Source organism: Silene latifolia, chromosome 10 (assembly GCF_048544455.1).
Source record: "Silene latifolia isolate original U9 population chromosome 10, ASM4854445v1, whole genome shotgun sequence".
NCBI lineage: Eukaryota > Viridiplantae > Streptophyta > Magnoliopsida > Caryophyllales > Caryophyllaceae > Silene > Silene latifolia.
This window is the reverse complement of record NC_133535.1, coordinates 77,436,492-77,455,094: the sequence shown is the minus strand read 5'-3', so window position 1 is coordinate 77,455,094 and position 18,603 is coordinate 77,436,492.

Below are 18,603 nucleotides of genomic sequence, written 5' to 3'. Positions count from 1 at the left end.
GTACCCAAAATAACAAACATGTACAAGTTCTAGATAGGGAACGAACAAATAGTGGCGGAGCCAGGATTTGAACTTAGGGGGGCGAAAAATTTTAGGGGGGGCGAACGACTAATTTCATAAGGCACCCCAAAAAAATTTCGAAAAATTTAACTAAAAACTTCAAAAATTTCATCCGCCAGGGGGGGCGACCGCCCCTGCTAGCCCCCCTAGCTCCACCACTGCGAACAAAAACTTTGATGACGCCAGCAAAACTGATTACGGCGTTTAAGAAACAACAATTTACAAAACAATACTTTAGAATGAACCATTATTTGAAAATTCGAGCCAAAGTAACAACGATACATTCCAAAATCAGAAACAAGAAACCAGAAACCAAAAATAGATTGTATCATCGTAAATAAAACAATCATATGCAAGTGATGCGTGCCTTTTATATTCGTTAATTTGTTGACCAAGCCACCCGCGCCACGCACATTCGCGCGTTAGAAGTAATTAAGGCGGCAACACTTTTTCCCACAGAACTTTGTGAACAAAGCACGTCATGGGCCGTTACAAATTTGAAAGGCTTTGAAACCAGTGAAAGGTTGAACAAGCCTGCATTTGAGGAGTCGCCACCAATTTTTGTGGAAAATTGGAAACCGTTCGAAGACTTCATGCTATGCCAATATGAAGCGTGACATAGACACTAAAGACATTCGTTTACCGTTAGTATTCTATGACTAGAATGACTCTCGCGACACCAAAGAACAAGGATGTCCAAAGAGATCTTGAGTAAGGGTTGAGGGTATGTAATTAGGAAGTTCTTTAATCGAATACCTAATCCCGCCCCTCTCGATAACGACCTCTACTAATGATCAGAGAAATCATTTATACTCGATGTGTTTTTGATTATATGCATGCAATGCAACATCTAACTTTTTAATCCTAGCATGTGAATTAGACTAAGTCGATCATACAATTTAGAATTAATGGTCAAGTCGGGAGTTTTACATTCTTTACATGTGAGAAAAGTAAAACAAATAACAAAATAAAGATAAATTATATGGAGAAACAATGAAATTAATGTTGTAAAGATACTCAAAACATTATTAGAATAAAAGAAATCAAATAAAAGGAATCGAAAATATTATTAGAACTACACCTATATAATTACATATTAGGCAATTGAATAAAGGAAATAGATGAGTTAAGCCGAGTCGAGCCGAGTTCAGAAGCAGAAACCAACTCAGAACAGGCGCAACAGATGATGCACCATGTGGAAGGGGCGCAACAGTCACTGAGTTTGTTCTAGAGGTGGGTTCTGACTGTGAAAGTCGAGCTCGCAACCGTTAGCGTAGATTAATGAATTTAGTCGACTATTTTGATTAATTTGGCTCGAAGGAAGTGAATTAAACATGTTTTAATGTACTAGATTGTCATGAATTAAGTCGAAGGTGGATTTAGCGTAGGTTATGCGACATTTTTACAATAGAAGAACGAAGTCTGAAATAATTATACGGATTAACAAACTCGAATTACAAATGGGACTTTGGTGGATTAAAAAGACCAAAAATAAGTAATTATGACCAGAAAACAGGTCAAAATAATATAGAAAAGCCGAATTTAAGAGACTCGATATGGAAAATCGAAGCTCTTAAATCTGATTTTGAGTTAATGGCGAAAACTCGCAAATATGAGTTACAAGGGATTTAAGCCGAGAAGGTAGACATGGCAAAACGGGTAAACGGGTCGGGTTGTTTCGGGTCGGGTCATTTTCGGGTCAATGAATAATAGAGAAATAGTCATTTCAAGTCTTTTCGGTTAAATTAGAATTATATTTTGTCGGGTCATTTTCGGGTTTTGGTGTTTTCGGATTGGGTCATTTACGGGTCGGGTCGGTTACGGGTCAAGAAGCTCGGGTCATGTTCGGGTCAGGTCGGGTCAATTCGGGTTTTCAGGTTACATTCGGGTGATGTACTTCAGACCACTTTGGGTCTCGGGTCTGTTGGAATTCATTAATCTCAAATGTGTACATGTTCATAGTATGAAAGTTTAATTTAGTCATAAAATTAAATCGGATCTTTTGCATGCAAAACAATTACAAGTATAAGGAGAAAATCAATTCTTACATTGATGATTTCGGAATATGGGCACTAGTAAGTTCACCTTCTTACTAGTTCTTGAGCTTTCCAAAGGTGGAAGAACAAGATTCAAGTGGAGAATCTTTCTTAAGGAATTATACCCAAAGTAACACCCTTAATAATAATAATAATAATAATAATTAATATGATCTAGTATTAATTAAAGGGTTTTGATATATACAACCCATTGGGTTGTATTTAAGGAACTAAATATGGAAATAATTTTTAAATATATGCATTAATTACATTGGATTGTGCATAATTTGGTCTTAAATTCCTAACTTAATACAAAATATAGAAGATATTAAATGCTTAAATACAACCCAATGGGTTGTATATATCAAAACCCTTAATTAAAATCTTACTTAAACTTGACACAAAAAATTGGATTTTTGTTCTCTTCTTTTTCGGTTGAGAGGAGAGGATTTTATGAGTGTTTCTTTCTCTAAAATATTTCACAAATTGTAGAGAGTTCTTAATTTTTCTTACACTAGAAAATTATGTAGTGAATGGTTGAATAATGAGATAAAAACTCTTGGCTTTTCTTATGCAAAAACCGGGTGGAGGGAAGAGTAGAGGGCCAATGCACGAGCTTCACATTCTACCCAAGACAAACTAGGTATGCATGGCTATGAGTAGAGTATAATCATTGTGTTTCCATTTAAAATAAACAACACAATATAAACCCTTGTCCTCCCTCCATATTTCGGTACATACATAAAATGGAAGGTCCATTTTATTTTGTCATTTGTCAATTTTATCATATGTCACATGTTACATGACATGTCACAATATAATGTATTTTTAACATATTAAAAATCAACATATTAATAAAATATGTCACATACAAAATTAACTAGTAATTCTCAATTACTTGTACCAAAATGGTTTATCGAATTATAAATTACAACAACTTGTATTTATAATAAATTATTTAATCTGTTTTAATTGTTTCGTAAACAATAATTCAATCTAAATAATAAAACAATTCGATTACTTAGACCGTATCTTATTTAATCGAATTACAATGAGACACGTACGTTAATGTTACTCACAAAATCATCCGTCAATTTTAAGCAATTTAATTAACTCGTATCGGCATATGATTAATTAAATAATCAATTAAGAGTATTACCCTATAGGTATGACCTCAGAGTATCAACTGATCACCACCGTCGCACGACAGTAATGTCAAACTCTAGTTTGTTGGGACGACAGTTCAGAGGCAGTGGTTTTAGGACCACAGCTGGTGCAGGATATTGTTGAGCAGGTTCGGTTAATTCGTCAAAAGATGAGAGCAGCTCAAGATCGTCAGAAGAGTTATGCCGACTTGCACCGCAGAGACATACAGTTCGTAGTAGGTGACAAGGTCCTTTTGAAAGTGTCACCTATGCGAGGAGTGATGAGATTTGGAAAGAAAGGCAAGCTGAGCCAGAAGTTTATAGGTCCTTATGAAATTTTGGATCGCATAGGCGAGGTAGCCTACAGGTTAGCTTTGCCACCAGCTTTGGATAGAGTCCACAATATCTTTCATGTTTCACAGCTCCGGAAGTATGTGAGTGACCCGTCACATGTACTTGAGGTTGAGAATATTGAGCTTGATGAGTCCTTGTCCTATGCTGAGGTTCCTAAGGAGATCCTTGACCGCAAAGTATGCAAGACAAGGAATGATGAGACAGTTTTACTCAAGGTACTTTGGTCCAATCATAATGTGGAAGAGGCCACATGGGAACCAGAGGAGGCTATGCGAGAGCGTTTTCCTAACCTTTTTGATCAGGTATGGTTGGTTACGGGGACGTAACCGTTGTCTTTTTAGGGGGTAGGAGATGATCGCATGTGTATTTTTTATCTTAGTTTGAGTTGGGCTAGTCGGGTTTGTGATATTTTGTGCTGGTATATTGTTAGTATGTTGTGTAGGGAGATCGTTTTGTTGTGTTTTTTTGGGTAGAGTGTGAACTTCGGGGACGAAGTTCTTTTTTAAGGGGGGAAGACTGCAATACTACGGATTTTATAGGCTGGTACTCGACCGAGTATGGCCTACTCGATCGAGTAATGTGGGTTGTGTAGTCTGTTTGGCTACTGCCGAGGAACACTTGGCCGAGTATACTGAATACTCGACCGAGTAGAGGATACTCGGCCGAGTATACTCTATACTCGACCGAGTATCCGGTCTGGCGAGTAATATTTCAGCGGTTTGATTCAGGAGTAATTAGAGCGTTATATAATTTCGATAATCAGTTTCTAAACACTATTTACAAAACCTAATCAACGTACGACGCTCTAATCACTCCGAATCTCTCTTCTGTGTGTGTGTGGACAATCATAGCAATCGTATTCAATCCTTCATTCTTCCGTCGGTAAGTCTTTATCCCCATGTTTGTTGGTGATTATTCTAGGGTTTGTCTTTAATCATGAATTGGGGGAAATGGGGTTTTGCAATTAGTAATTGTGTTATGTGATTATTGTTTAGGCGAAGACTTCGTAGAGGAACCATTCTAGTTGCTTGATTCTCTTCACTGCTGTTGTTGCTAAGGTAGGGTTTCCCTACTCAGTTACTATTAATTGATTTAAGATGTGATTGTATTGTATATGCCTGTTTCTGCTGATCATCGGAGTGTTGGTGTTGTGGTGGTGGTTGTGATGTTATTGTGTTGGTTGTAGTGGAGTCACTTGCGGGAGTGGCTTCACGCCCTAATTCGCCCTCCGTGGAACCCATCACGGGAGGGGATGTACACATTAAGGGACATGGTTATCGCTCGTTGATGAGCGGGATTTTGGTGGGGATTGGCTGCGGTCCCCTACTTGCGGCATGGACTACCTGTTGCGATGGGTAGTCTGACAAGGCTACACACTTCGGTGTGTAGTCGGTTACTGTGTGAGATCGGGAGATTGGGGATGGAGGATGATCAGCTGGTTACTTGTGCCTTGTCTTATTTTGATTGAGCAGTACTGACCCCGTTGTTGTTTTGTAAAATCTGCGGTGATCCATTCGGGGATGGTGAGCAGGTTGTGACAGGTAATGCATTTGGTGAGCTTGGGGCGGTCATGGGAAAGTCGTCACGCCAGATTTAGTATCACCATCATGAGTCTTAGCATTTATTTTGTAATTGATAGCATTTGGATTTACATTATTGGATTTTGGAACATTGTAACTTTTAATACTTTACCGTATCTTAATAAACGTGTTTGGGACTGTTGCTTTTGATATGTACTAACCTCGGGCAACCGAGATGGTAACAGCCTTTCATGCTGGGGTAGTCCTGGTAAGGTACCTTGGTATGAGGGGGTGTTACAGGGTAAATCGGGTACGACTCCTTATCACAGCTGGCGAGCCTTTGCACGCACACAAGATACGACTCAAGGACATATCCCGAAAATGCCTCAGGTATGACTCCTTCCTATGGCGGGCGAGCCTCAAAACGCACCACCTTCAACACCGGCTGGCGAGCCTTTGCACACACACAAGAAGAAATTCAAGGACATATCCCGAAGATGCCTCAGGTATGACTCCTTCCTATGGCTGGCGAGCCTAAAAACGCACCACCTTCAACACCGGCTGGCGAGCCTTTGCGCGCAAACAATTCAAGGACGTATCCCGAAAGATGCCTCAAGTATGACTCCTTCTTATGGTTGACGAGCCTTTATACGTAGTCTAATGGACTTTAAACGACCCGAATAAGAAGTCGACAGACTCTAAAATGTTCCCAACGGCAGGTCCTTGACTCAAATCCTCGAGTCGCCTCGACGTCGCCATTCCCAACGGCAGGTCCTTGGCTCAAACCCTTTTGAGTCGCCTTGACGTCGTAATGGTCTTCAGGTTGTAATATTTGATTGACCTGGAGATCATACTTTGACTTTCGCCCTGTCTAAGCCTCAGTCAAAGTGGGGGCTCTGTAGATACCCAGTATCTGCACCTCCCAAAATCACTCGATGATGATCGGACTATAACGTGTTTTTGATATACGTGCGTGGATTGGCTATACATGAGACGGTTTAATGCACTACTCGGATATGAAAAATGATTTCATAAATGGTTTTCTAACTTCATTTGCATTAAAATAACACTATTTAGAGTTAAAACCGTCTTCTGACCCAAAACCGACTCAGAAACCCGCAACTCGAGTCAACCCGAGTCAACCCAAATCTCGAATATCAAAAATAATGCCATGAATGTCTTAATCATGTCATTTCCATTAAAATGACCCTAATTAAAGTCAAAACCGACACCGAGCCAAAAACCGACTCGAAATTCAAATCCCGACTCACACGGGTCAAACCCGAGTCAAAGACACAAAATACCTACCCCAAATATCACCCAAGAGGAAGCTCACACGGCTAAGCAACCATCAAAGACCAGAAATCACAACCAACAAAACATTGGTTAGAACAAATGCAAAATCCAAATTTGCGAAAGGGACAATACACCCACTTGTATCACGAGGTAGCTCGCGCCTAAAGCAGGTGTCTGCTTAGCCTCCAAGCAAACACAACCGACCTAACTCCCCACATTTCTCTATAAATACCACCCTTCACACACTATAATCTTCACGCGAGAGTCCGCCCCCTCACATCTCCCTTAAACTTCTATACTCGACTTCTTAAGTCACAATCCGACGCATATTTACGACCTACAGATCGTAAATTCAAGCCTTACTCATTGTTTGGTACCGTCATCGTGCATTAAATCACTTGACCGACCACTTCGACCACCACACCGTCACTAATCTTAAAACACTCTTTTTACTTACCAAAACGGTTTAAAACCGAGTATTTTCCGACCAAACGAGTTGTTACACTTACGTCGGTCACTCGCCATAACCAAACATGTAAGTATGAGGGTGTAAAAAATCCTTCTTTTATCATGTTTCTATTTGTTGCATGACTATAACATGCTAAAACATGCATAACATGAACCAAAACTTGGAATAAACGAGCCAAAACTGATTTTTGGCCTGAGACAGAAGCCCCTTGGTTCGCCGGCTTGCCCGCGCCTCAATGGGGTATCCAGGTCAGAACTCAACCGTGTTTGTTCTCGTCATTTCCCTTTAATTTATTTTCATATTTATAATCGGTTTTTACCATTTCAAATATTTTCAAACATTTTTTATTTTATTTTATTTATTTTTACAAGTTTTAGTCATAATTCATAATCATCCTTGGTTCTTTATACCATGTCGGTTTAATCCGAGTACGATGACAAACCTGACTAATTACAAATAAATGAAATTAACATATTTAGTTCAAATTAAACATTTTACATTTTTATTTGTAAACTATACTTTTCAAACATGCAAATCCGACGACGAATATTACTAATATAATAGTAATTATTCCGAATCATGCAAATCATACTTGCAAATCATTAATCACAAAAAACGGTTTTAAACAACCTTTTTAACAACCAGGAGATGCCCCTTGGTTCGCCCCATGGCTCGCGCCCCAAGAGGCCCTCTGCTTTCATATTTCAAAACCTGGGCAGAGCCCCTTACCTCGCCAATAGGCTCGCGCCTTAACGTGGTGCCCGACACTTTGTTCGCCTCGTTTTTCAAAGACTTGTCTAGGACGATCCCGATTACGGTTAATCCAAATACATGATGGATCAGATTGACAAGCTTACATTTTTACACTTTGTCATTTGACACCCTTTTTCAATAAATGGATCGTGTTAAGCATCATAACCCGAATTTGGTAAATGGATGTTTAATTTCCGTTTTCACATGTAAATCAATCTAAATCCAACTTGGCATCTTATGCTTGATATTTGGATTAATAAACCGACTTAGAAAGCTCACATGTTAGGTTAACACTTTTGGATGTGTATTCATGCATTTACCGTTTTATCAACTCTTGCACTTAAACAACCACGATCAATCAAGAGAGGCCGCTAACGCGGGCGGGATTGGGTGTCCGATTAAAGGGCTTCCCAATACGTACCTTCACCCTTTATTCAGAACCTTTGGATAGTGGATGGCCTTATCCAGGGCGTACGAGAGTCATTTTAGGCATAGAATGCTAAAAGGGGGATGAGTTCTTATCTTTAGTACCTATGTCAAACATTGCTTTGTGCTTCGTTTGACCGAGGTATAAAGTGGATTCGAACGGGTTCCAAGCATCCCACAAATGCTTGGTGGCGACTCCGAACATCTCTACATCGTTTCGAGACCTTTACCGAGACGAAACCGACCGATCTAAAGCGATCCGGCCGAAAGCATTTTATGTCACCGAGCGTGGCTTTCTAGACCGCTTCATGTCCACATATTGGCTTGGCGTGCTGATGGCCCGTGATCGCAGATCGGTAGGTGGCCCAAATCCACAGACCGGCTTGTGGCCCATGTCCACAGATTTGGCGACTCCGCTGGGAAAAACTAGGACACTTGTGTCTTTGTGATCCTTAGAGGTGAAACTCGAACGAGGTCGTGGTTAAAGTGCATTAATTGATATTAAGGTTATAAGTCGGGTTCCTTGTCCGGGCCCACAACCTAACCTTTATCGACCAATTGGCTCGGCCCGTCGGCGTGAGTTTTCTCATCCCCGCGTTTCGAATCTCGATTGAGTCAAGCATACCGTTGACGTTACACATTTATGTTTCGTCAAAGGGCTTTCATCACCTTCGAGCATGAGGCTAGGGCACCCTCCTTACACATTTTGTTTGGATTGGTATCCCTCTCGAAAATCGGGGTTTGATTGCTTGGTGTGTAACCCTATTAAACCAAAACCCGTGTCAGCATTATGCATAATATAATGAACTGCGAGTGCTTATGTGTTATGTGATCATAAGTCCTTCCGTGTCATTTTCAAACTTTCAAAAACACCTTTTTGCGCCGTTATAATGGCCGTTTCAAACCCGGTTTTTACAACCATTTCAAAACACCTTTTTTTTTTGCCGTTATAATGGCCATTTTAAACCTCGGCCTTTCGCCGACCATTGCATTTCAAACTACACGCCTTTCTAGGCCATCATAATGACGACTTTCAAAACCGGTTTTTCTACAACCGTTTCAAAAACACCTTTTTGTGCCGTTATAATGGCCATTGATACGTGCATTTTATATAGTCTTATTAGCCTACTTTATGCACGTATTTCTATGCTTTTATCGTGGTTTTATGCTACGAAATGCCCCGAATATGCTACTTTGGTTTGTTTTGTCTTATTTGCAGGAATGAACCCAAAAGTAGTGAAATCAAGCCTTTTACCATCCTTTTAGCATGCATTTGGAGGAAGAGTGAATTTGGAGCGGGAATGAAGCTATTTTGAGATGCGCATTGGAGTAAGGAAGTTAGGCGAGCCAAGAGAGTGCTTCAATTTGCTAGTTCCTGCTTGTGAGAGCCATATCTCGAGTTCTACAACAGTTATTAAGGTGATTCCAGTTGGAGGTGAAATCTTATCCTCTTAGCTTTCTAACGCCACCAACCACGCCCTATTTATCCAAGTAACGAAGGAATGGCAGCCGTTTGAAATTCAGTGCGCGAAGCAGGAATTACGCGCTGAGAAGTGCTCGATCGAGAACTATTTCTATTCGATCGAGAGCCCATTTGCTCGATCGAGAGCTACTTCTTCTCGATCGAGTGATTAAAGGGAAAGAAGTCCTCGATCGAGAGGAATTGTTCTTGATCGAGAGGATTGCTAAGGAGTTGTTCTCGATCGAGAGCCTTAAGTACTCGATCGAGTGGATTTCGCTGATGGGCTGGGCTTTTTACTTAATTTCCGTCATTAGGTTTATCTATACTCCTATTTTCTTATAAATAGGAGTTAGGACGTCGGTTTAACTGCTCTCTTCTCCTCTTTTTCTCTTGGAACGACACACACTGTTGCATTATTACTGTTACTTTGCTTTTTATTCCGGATCATTATTTCAGTAATTCTTCTTTCCCCTTATTCTCTTTACTTTTATTTAATGTTTACTTCTCCTTTATTTCTTGTTCTCTATTAATTATGCATAGCTAAATCCCTTAGTATGTTAGGATTAGGGAAGCCGTGGTAGCAATGTTTTAACTGACTTATATAGATTAGTCTTGCGATAGGAATTGTATTAGGCAATTTAATTGTTATCCGGTCGAATGAATGCATGCAGGAGACCATAAATTTAGTTAACCTCGACCTAGATCGAAAGATTGGAAGGGAAGGCTTGCTTAATTACAATAGGGTATTGCAGTGAGGGCGAAAGTTAAGTGTTTTTTACGCTCTAGGGCGGTTTAAGGACCGAAAGGTGACGACCATAGCTCTTCTTATCAATAGTCTAATCGCCTTAGTATTCCCGATAGTATAAGATCTGATAGCTGCCACGGTAGACCGACTCCTAGCATACTTCCTTTCTCTTACTGTTAATTCTCTTATTTATTTCCCTCGCCTTAATCTCTAGTTTAGTTAAATCAATCAAAACCCCCAATTGTGACATTTAGACAGATAAATAGACAAATAGATAGTACACCGCCTCCCTGTGGAGATCGACCCTACTTACCCGACTTCGTTAGTTGTACTCAGGTATTTTATTTTTGGTACGAAACGACAGTATCAAATTTTGGCGCCGTTGCCGGGGAGGCAATCTATTTATTTATTTGTTTAATTTTATCTGTTTGTAGCCTCAAGGGATTTTTCCCTTGAGGCCGTTTTAATCTTTTGTTTAGTGCTGTTTTGATAGGCCTTACAGGTACTACCTAGACAGTTCTAGGTGAAAGACAGTCAAAGGGAAGGCTTGAGTACCTTTGACCCATCACCGATGTCCCACTATATGGAACAGCCGGTGGTGATGCGCTACGGGAGATGTGGTTCACGAGCACAATGCGTTTGTAGTTGTGCCGTCACATCCACCCTATCAATGGCCGCCGCAACAAGATCCCCTCGATATACAAGAAGAAGACATTCGGCAGAGCTGAAATCCTTGATGGAGACACTTGCATTCCAAGCACAAGAATATGTCTCGCGAGTTGATAAGCTCGAGTCAGTAGTTGCTCACTAGCGGTGAGATGGAAGAAGAAGAGATCGCGGAGTTGACATATTTAATGGGAACGCTTGTATCCAAAATGCAAGAGAGTGATAAACATATGGACGCTCGATTCCATGAGCTCGAGTCTGTAGTTGCTCAGATAGCAGCTGAGATGCAAGAAGAAGAAGTATACCTTGCTGAGAGCGGTTCTTCCCCGAGGATACCGTGTTACCCGATCCGAGGATGACTTCTATGACTCGGATGACGAGTTTTTATCATATTTCACTGCCCCACACGAGGATTTATTTTACACAGGAGGAATCACTCGATCGAGTGACAATTATTGGTCGATCGAGTGATTTTCCAGGAGAAAGTGCTCGATCGAGTGAACATTCTACTCGATCGAGTGGAAATCGGAGGAAAGCGCTCGATCGAATGAAGATTCTACTCGATCGAGTAGTTTGGCCATTGGGAGCTTTGGTTCGTCATTTGGGTTTGATTTTGATGACGATTTCGATGACGATAATGGATACGGTGAATCTTCCCTATTCAAAGCCGAGTTGGATACACTTGAGGTCTGCGATTTACTGGGGACGAATTCCACTAAGAAGGGTGTCAAGGAGGCAGCTGCGTCGGTAATTGCTCCTAGCACGGAAGAGGTAATACCTTCCTTTGTCGATGATTCCGTCATTGAGAGTGACCGACCCGAGGTAGTAAACGATAATTTATTTATTGTTTGTTTTAATAGTAAATTGCCTCAGTTGACTTTTGCTGCGCATCCCAATGCTTTACCCCTTCCCAGTAGGTCGTATAATTTGACGATTTTTCACCGTCCTTATCCTTTTAATTTCGTTAATCTGAAATGGAGCCCTACTTTATTGACAATTGCTCCCGCGCTCCTATATTTTGTGGATAAATTTAGGAGCGCCCATAGGAAATTTGTTAGACTTAAATGTTTACATATCTTTATTTCCTACTTTGCTATTCCAATTTGGTGCTACTTACTCTTCTGTGTAGCACATGCGCAGCTATTTGACAGGTTGCTGCGCGCTTTGAGCTGTTTTGATTGTGATTAGTTTAAGTGGCTCGAAGAAAAGAAGGTCGAGCTGGGACCTGTCTGAAGCTAGCGCTACCCGGGAGGCAACCCGGCGATTTTATTTTGCATTTTTATTTACTTTCAGTTGTAATAAATGGTTTTATACCATAGACTATCTCAGTATGCTTGTCTTGTTAGTTTGCGGGCTGTTTTTCATTGCGTTTTGCGGTACTAGTGAGAATCACTCGATCGAGTAGCTTTTCTACTCGATCGAGCACGTTTGCCGGCAATTCCCTTCGATCGAGCAGACCTTCTACTCGATCGACCACCTGCAAGATGAGGAACTACTCGATCGACTGCTATTCTCCTCGATCGAGCAGTTTTTGGATGCCCTTTCACGCTTTTGACTTGGATTAGCTTCCTGAGACGGTTTTCGGGCCTTAGCAACCTCCCATTCCATGGTCGGTTTGGGGAGGTCCCTTTATTCGCGCATTTTGTGAGTTTTCCGCTTTTACTCTCTTCCTCCTTTAGTTTGCATTTTCCTTTCCATGTTTTGGTACAATGGGGGCATTGTACGGTTTGGTTTGGGGAGGTTATGCATCCATATCTCGTGTCCGCATTTTGTTTTCATTGCATTTCAGTTATCACATTTAATTTATGTTTGCATTGTTGTTTATTTTCGTTAAAATTCAAAAAAATTCAATAAAAATCAGAAAATTGTTAAAAATTCAGTGTTTATTTTTGCATATAGGTTGAGTCGGAACGGTGGATTTCAGTGATGAAATTGCACTATATCTGTCTTTTTGCTTAAGCCTTGCAATAAACTGTTATCTTATTAGCTTTGTCTTATTGCATATCTACGAGTTAATGTTTAATTTAGCTGAACGAATAGACTTGACCTGAAATTTTGGCAACCTACTTATAATTTCTAAGATTTAGAGCCTTATAAACTGGTGTCATTTATGACCAGTTTCATGTAGGATTGTGAGTAGTTACTCCTTGCATAACATGTATCATCAATTTGCACGTATATAGAATTCAATTGCTTTTTGCCGTCATACATTCGGGTTAGTGGTTGGTGTCACATGCAGGGAGGTGCTTACATTTCCCTTTTCTTTCATTTTTACCCATAAACTCCACATTAGCCAAATTTGCCAGTTGACCTTTAGCTACATTCCAAATTTAGCCTGCCTTGTCAAGCTAGTTTAGTGTATGTTTTGCGGTATATATTTCATTGTATCAAGTTTGGCTTGTATCCTTTGTCTCGGAGTTGGTATTTTATGAAGAAAAGGAGGTTGATGAAAAAAAAAACGTGAAGAAAAGAAGAAACCGAAAAAAAAATAGAAAGAAAAAGAAAAAAAAAGCCTGTATTGTTGACGGTTTCACTCCTATGCTTTATCCTATATTATTTGAGGAGTAAGTTCAGTTTGGTTTGGTGAGTTTTGTGCCAAATGAAGGGCATGTGCTTAATTCATAATTGAGTTGGAAATGGATGTTGTCATATGGTTTTGTTTAGGTACTAGCTTGATCACCTATACCTCCACATTCCCATAAATGTTTTGCCTTTTCTTACCCATTGCCTCACTTTACCATATTTTTGTAAGCCCTCGGCTGTGACAGGACCTTGTTTGGTTGGAATGTATGCACGGTAGCTAGAATTGTCTATCATTTTAGTGGCATGCATGTTTATGTGGGTCGTAGTCTAGGTGAGCGACTATTTTTCTTTCTCTCTTATACATATATATGCTTACCCTTTGCTTCATGAGAGAAAGAGTGACCCGTGAGAGTCCGATTTTAAAGGTCTTGCAAGGTCGACGGTTCAGCTTTATTATAAACATCCTATAACTCGTTTGCGTTTGACTATTTGCCATAGGTGTTAGTTTGCTTGCATTAAATTGGCTTAAGTGGGCATTTGTAGCTAGCTCTGAGTTATCTTTTTCCGTTCCTTTAGTTGCATTTTAGTTTACTCGGGGACGAGTAAAGGTTTGGTTTGGGGAGATTTGATACGTGCATTTTATATAGTCTTATTAGCCTACTTTATGCACGTATTTCTATGCTTTTATCGTGGTTTTATGCTACGAAATGCCCCGAATATGCTACTTTGGTTTGTTTTGTCTTATTTGCAGGAATGAACCCAAAAGTAGTGAAATCAAGCCTTTTACCATCCTTTTAGCATGCATTTGGAGGAAGAGTGAATTTGGAGCGGGAATGAAGCTATTTTGAGATGCGCATTGGAGTAAGGAAGTTAGGCGAGCCAAGAGAGTGCTTCAATTTGCTAGTTCCTGCTTGTGAGAGCCATATCTCGAGTTCTACAACCGTTATTAAGGTGATTCCAGTTGGAGGTGAAAGCTTATCCTCTTAGCTTTCTAACGCCACCAACCACGCCCTATTTGTCCAAGTAACGAAGGAATGGCAGCCGTTTGAAGTTCAGTGCGCGAAGCAGGAATTACGCGCTGAGAAGTGCTCGATCGAGAACTATTTCTATTCGATCGAGAGCCCATTTGCTCGATCGAGAGCTACTTCTTATCGATCGAGTGATTAAAGGGAAAGAAGTCCTCGATCGAGAGGAATTGTTCTCGATCGAGAGGATTGCTAAGGAATTGTTCTCGATCGAGAGCCTTAAGTACTCGATCGAGTGGATTTCGCTGATGGGCTGGGCTTTTTACTTAATTTCCGTCATTAGGTTTATCTATACTCCTATTTTCTTATAAATAGGAGTTAGGACGTCGGTTTAACTGCTCTCTTCTCCTCTTTTTCTCTTGGAACGACACACACTGTTGCATTATTACTGTTACTTTGCTTTTTATTAGGATCATTATTTGTAATTCTTCTTTCCCCTTATTCTCTTTACTTTTATTTAATGTTTACTTCTCCTTTATTTCTTGTTCTCTATTAATTATGCATAGCTAAATCCCTTAGTATGTTAGGATTAGGGAAGCCGTGGTAGCAATGTTTTAACTGACTTATATAGATTAGTCTTGCGATAGGAATTGTATTAGGCAATTTAATTGTTATCCGGTCGAATGAATGCATGCGGGAGACCATAAATCTAGTTAACCCCGACCTAGATCGAAAGATTGGAAGGGAAGGCTTGCTTAATTACAATAGGGTATTGCGGTGAGGGCGAAAGAAAGTTCGTTTTACGCTCTAGGGCGGTTTAAGGACCGAAAGGTGACGACCATAGCTCTTCTTATCAATAGTCTAATCGCCTTAGTATTCCCGATAGTATAAGATCTGATAGCTGCCACGGTAGACCGACTCCTAGCATACTTCCTTTCTCTTACTGTTAATTCTCTTATTTATTTCCCTCGCCTTAATCTCTAGTTTAGTTAAATCAATCAAAACCCCCAATTGTGACATTTAGACAGATAAATAGACAAATAGATAGTACACCGCCTCCCTGTGGAGATCGACCCTACTTACCGCTGACTTCTGTTAGTTGTACTCAAGTATTTTATTTTTGGTACGAAACGACAGTATCAGCCATTTCAAACCTCGGTCTTTCGCCGACCGTTGCATTTCAAACAACACGCCTTTCTAGGCCGTTGTAATGACAATTTTCAAACTCGATTTTCTATAACCATTTCAACACGCCTTTCTAGGCCGTCGTAATGACGATTTTCAAACTCGATTTTCTACAACCATTGCAACACGCCTTTCTAGGCCGTTGTAATGACGATTTTCAAAACTCGGTTTTCTGCAACCATTTCAATACCCTTTTGCGCCGTTATAATGGCCATTTCAAACCTCGGTCTTTCGCCGACCGTCGCTTTTCAACACGCCTTTCTAGGCCGTCATAATAACGATTTTCAAACCCGGTTTTTATAACCATTTCAAATCGCCCTTTTATGCCATTATAATGACGAATTTTACCCTCGAATTTTCAAAATTCGAAATCAATTTTCAAATAAAAACGTTTTTCAAACCGTCGTAATGACGATTTCAACCCGTGCAACTTTCCAAAGTTCAAATCTCGTTTTCTAAATCAAATTTGGCTTTTCTAAGCCGTCGTAATGACGATTTCAATTCTCACAATTTTCGATTTGCATACCTCCTTTCAAAGGTTAAAGCGGTTTTCTAACCCGTCGTAATGACGAATTCAATCCTCATAATTTCCAATTTCAAATCATTTGAAAACAAATTTAACCGTTTTCAAACTTCAGATCCAATTTCAAATCATTGAAAACAAATTTAACCATTTTCAAATTTCAAATCCAACTCCAAACCCTTTGGAAACAGATCTAACCGTTTTCAAATTTCAAATCCAACTTCAAATCTTTGAAAACAAATTTAACCATTTTCAAATTTCAGATCCAATTTCAAATCATTTGAAAACAAATCTAACCGTTTTCAAATTTCAAATTCAAAATCAAATTCTTTGAAAACAAATTTAACCGTTTTCAAATTTCCATCCAATTTCAAACCATTTGAAAACAAATTTAACCGTTTTCAAATTTGAAATTCAAAATTAAAATCTTTGAAAACAAATTTAACCGTTTTCAAATTTCAAATCCAATTTCAAATCATTTGAAAACAAATTTAACCGTTTTCAAATTTCAATTCAAAACCAAATTTTTGAAAACAAATTTAACCGTTTTTCAAATTTCAATTCAAAATTAAATCTTTGAAAACTAATTTAACTGTTTTCAAATTTCAAATCCTATTTCAAATTCTTTGAAAATAAATTTAACCATTTTCAAATTTCAATTCAAATTCAAATCTTTGAAAACAAATCTGACCGTTTTCAAATTTCAAATCCAACTTCAAATCATTTGAAAACAAATTTAATTGTTTTCAAATTTCAATTCAAAGTCAAATCTTTGAAAATGAATTTAACCGTTTTCAGATTTCAAATCAAAACTCAAATCATTTGAGAACAAATTTAACCATTTTCAAATTTCAAATCAAAACTCAATCTTTGAAAACAAATTTAACCGTTTTTAGATTTCAATCAAATTTCAAATATTTGAAAACAAATCTAACCGTTTTCAAATTTCAATTCAAAATCAAATCTTTGAAAACAAATTTAACGGTTTTCAAATTTCAAATCCAATTTCAAATGTTTGAAAACAAATCTAACCGTTTTCTAATTTCAAATTCAAAATCAAATCTTTGAAAACAAAATTAACCGTTTTCAAATTTCAATCAAATTTCAAATATTTGAAAACAAATCTAAGCGCTTTCAAAATTTCAACCCAATTTCAAATCTTTGAAAACAAACTTAACCGTTTTCAAATTTCAATTCAAAATCAAATCTTTGAAAACAAATTTACCCGTTTTCAAAGTTCAGTTCAAAATCAAATCTTTGAAAACAAATTTAACCGTTTTCATGGCCATTGTGATGACGATTCCAAATAAGATTTTCAAATCTGTGATTCGGAATTTAAAAAAGCCGTCTTCGGAAACAACACATTGTTTTCAGAGCCGCCGCAATCTCAAGTCAAGCCGTCTTTTGAAAACAAACCTAAGACAACCCTTTCAACTGGCCGACCTTCTAAAGATCCTTACTCTTCGGAAGCCGTCCATAAAACGACAAATGGATTTTTTTGAAAATTTCTATTTTTGAAAATTTTAATCCACCTTTCTGATTCAGCCTTGAGTCAATTAGAGTCCAGTCGATTTCAAGTCAAGTCGTCTAGATAACGTCAGATCTCCGCCGAAGTTAATACCTACCTTTTGGTCTAGGTCGTGTCGCCTAATTGTCGAGACATCTTCAATAGCGTTAGCAGAGTCAAAACCTGTCGGGTTTTAAACCTGCATTTCCCCTACTTACGGGTCAAAGGTCAAGTTTGTGTACATGTCTTGTCCAACGGCGTCACGCCATCAACACACATCCAAACTGAGTAAGAAGTCGTCTGTCTAGGCATCACTATGCCAAAGTTGACACTGTCTAGGCATCACTATGCCAAAGTTGACACTCGAGTCTAAGTTCAAAGTCATGCACCAAGAGTTCAAACACAAGAGGTCGTTCACGATCTTTAATGAACTCATAACCTAGTCACACCGTCGCGTTTTCACGACATAACCGCCTTTTGTACATATGTGTCGCACTTGCCTTTATTTGTGAAATCTCTTTCCAAGACAAGTTATAACGCCTATCATTATGTCATTAAGAATCCCTTGGGTGCCATCGATCGTCGACAAGAAACTCAAGAAGCCGATCAATCTGCATCTGGCATGACTTCTGCTGAAACCAACGACATGGTCCTTCGACTCCTAGCTACCGTGGAAAACTTGAGCACTCGTCTCTCCCATGTTGAGGACAAAATGATAACCGAGAATCCTCCCTCTTCTGATATTGAGCAAAGGGTTAAGCTTCTTGAAAGCCGACTACTGACCAACGACTAAACCAAAACCAGACGACCTCATAGGTCCTTCCCTGATCTGGGAATGCCTTATGCCACGGCCTTGGAAAGGCTAATCTCCAAAGGAAAGCTCAAACCGATTGGTCCAACTCTAGACCCTCTACCAAACAAGCGAGGACGTATATGGGACATAAAACTGTTTTGCCAATATCACCAAG